This window comes from Sapajus apella, unplaced genomic scaffold (genome assembly GCF_009761245.1).
Source record: "Sapajus apella isolate SASKATOON/1434 unplaced genomic scaffold, GSC_monkey_1.0 scaffold8332, whole genome shotgun sequence".
Lineage (NCBI taxonomy): Eukaryota > Metazoa > Chordata > Mammalia > Primates > Cebidae > Sapajus > Sapajus apella.
In genome coordinates, this window is record NW_022445253.1 from 1 (window position 1) to 2,887 (window position 2,887).

At 55.1% G+C, this 2,887-nt stretch overlaps 1 long non-coding RNA gene across 1 annotated transcript; it reads left to right on the forward strand.

Moving 5' to 3' along the window:
• The first annotated feature begins 117 nt into the window (after nt 1-117).
• On the forward strand, nt 118-2,377 carry LOC116548232. The gene is made up of 4 exons (XR_004267360.1): nt 118-322; nt 1,107-1,221; nt 1,401-1,484; nt 1,587-2,377. It is a non-coding gene; the product is annotated as an uncharacterized LOC116548232 (long non-coding RNA).
• The last annotated feature ends 510 nt before the right edge of the window (nt 2,378-2,887 follow it).

Here is a 2,887-nt window from a genome sequence, read left to right on the forward strand (position 1 = left end):
CCTGTGTCTCCTGGTGAAACCTCATTCATTGCCTACGGGCACTGAGGTCATCCAGGCCAGCAGTCACCCATGGCAGGGGTGCCAGGTACTGAGAGACTCAGGGCTCCTGCTTCCCTCCTGGGACTGTGCGAAAGATCCCTCCCACGAGCTCCTGCCCTGCTCCATCCTCTCTCCAGGGGGAGGGGCCTGGGCAACCTGGCTGAGGGAGAGGAGGTCACTCCCTGTGCTCCAGCCCAACCCCGCTTCCTCCCACCCCCAGAACTCAACTTTGGGGCCATGACTCTCAACAGCACGGATGCCACCAGTGAGCGTGACTTTGTGGGTGAGTCTTGAGGAGCCAGTCCCCTGTCCTGTGCCTCACTTTTGTCCCCTAGCCGAGCTTCTCTCTAGTCTCCTCCTACCCCTGTATGATCAGGCTGGTTGTGGTGATGGCTGCACACTGCATGCAAACTTTAAATGAGTAAATTGGTTGGGGCACGGTGGTGTAATTCTAGCACTGGCCAACATGGTGAATCCCTGTCTCTACTAAGAATACAAAATTTAGCTGGGTGTGGTGGCGGGTGCCTGTAATCCCTGCTACTCAGGAAGTTGAGGCAGGAGAATCACTTGATTCCGGGAGGCCAAGGCTACAGTGAGCCAAGATTGAGCCACTGCACTCCAGCCTGGGCAACAAGAACAAAACTCCATCTCAAAAAAACTAAATAAATAAAATAAAAAATAAAATAAAATAAATAAATGAGTAAATTGTATGTGAATGGTATCTCACCAGAGGCCAGGAGGTGGCAGCCCGGAGCTTACCTGTAGGCATATGGTCTGAAACTCGGGCTCAAGCCATCTTCTGCCTTGTCCTTCCAAGTGCTGGGATTACAAATGTGAGCCACTGCACCTAGCCTGTTTTTTGTTGTTGTTTTAAATAAACCAGCTTTTATTACCTGCAGGTGTGACGTCCTCAGCCATCCTGCTGAGATGGGTCATGCACAGCAAAGCCCAGAACAGGAGCTTGGCTGGAAGGGAGAAAAGGTTTCAGACCTCCTCCCACTCCCTGTATGCCGAGGCTGGGTGGGGACAGGAGAGGCCTGGTGACTGGGAACCTTTTCTCCTCCCAGCCGAGTTCCCGTATTGGGCTTCGCTGTGCATGACCCATCTCAGCAGGATGGCCAAGGACCTCATCCTCTAGGGCACCAAGGAATTCAGCTTCGTGCAGCTCTCGGATGCCTACAGGTAAGCCCTGAACTGGGAAGCCCTGAGCTGCCACCTCCTGCCCCTCCTGGCCTCTGTATTCCCCACCCACCACGTGCAGCTTCCCTCCTCTCCGCCCCACCTCTCTGCCGGATCTGGCCAGTGCCCTGCTGGACCGGCCAAGGGCCCAGCCCCTTCAGTGTCCACACCTCTGTCCCCAGCACCGCAGCAGCCTGATGCCCCAGAAGAAAAACCCTGACAGCTTGGAGCTGATCCAGAGCAAGGTGAGGCATGTGTTTGCGCGGGTGAGCAGGGCAGGGAGAGGGGCGGGCCCTCTGTGCAGATGGGGGGTGGTGGCCAGGGGGCAAGATCCCAGGTCCAGCCCCTGTCCCTCCCTCTTCCCACAGTGTGCTGGGCTCCTCATGACCCTCAAGAAACTTCCAGCACCTACAACAAAGACTTACAGGTGTGAGGCTGGGGTAGTGGCCGGTGGAGGCCCGCTGCCTACATTCTCGGGGCTCTGGCACACACAGGCAGGGGTCCCCCAGGATTGCCATACATCCTCCCATCCGTGGCTGCCCTTGGAGCTCTCTGCCCTTCCTTTCTTGGGGTGCTGAGTGTTCTTCCCATGGAAGGCAGTGAGGATGCCTCAGTGGGGGTGGGGCTGTGGGGACCCTGGGTGCCAGGGGGCTGCTAGGCCCTCACCTGCTGCCATGTGCCTCCCAGGACAAGGAAGCTGTGTTTGATGTGTCAGATACTGTGAGTGCCGTGTTCCAGGTGGCCACTGGCGTCATCTGTATGCTGCAGGCAAGACACCACCCACCGGCCTCTCCTCCCCTAAGTCCCAGACACTGCAGTGGGCATGCCAGGAGGGTGGCCTTGGGAGGAGGTGAGGCGGGGCTGGAGGACCTGGGGCAGGGAAAGGAGAGGTGTGCTCGCTCCTGCTCCTGGGGAACAGGGAAGAGACAGAAACTGCTGCCACACAATGGAAGTAGATGAGACTCAAGGGGCCTGAGGCTCATCAACAGAACCCTTTTAAAAAAGAAAATTTATACAAAAGTCCAGTGTGGTGGCTCATGCCTGGAATCCCACACTTTGGGTGCCGAAGCAGGTGGAGCACTTGAGGCCAGGGATTTGAGACCAGCCTGGCCAACATGGTATAACCATATCTCTACTAAAAATACAAAAATTAGCCGCGCATGGTGGCCCACACCTGTAATCCCAGCTACTCAGGAGGCTGAGGCAAGAGAATTGCTTGAACCTGGGAGATGGAGGTTGCAGTGAGCCAAGATCATGCCACTGCACTCCAGCCTGGACGACAGTGAAACTCCCTCTTCAACTAGGTAAATAAATTAAGTATCTAAAAAAATTATTTTTTACAGACAAGGTCTCTCTCTGTCACCAGGCTGGAGTGCAGTGGTGCGGTCGTAGCTCACTGCAGCCTTGAACTCCTGGGTTCAAGTGATCCTCCCACTTCAGCCTCCAGAGTATCTGGGCCTACAGGCGTGCACCACCACACCTGGCTAATTGTTTTATTTTTGTAGAGACAAGGTCTCCCTATGTTGCCTAGGCTGGTCACAAACTCCTGGCCCCAAGCCATCCTTCCACCTTCATCTCCCAAAGTGCGGGGATTACAGGTATGAGCTACTTTGCCTGGCCGACTTCTTTTAAAATCAATTATTATGGGAAATTTCTGAATATAACAGCT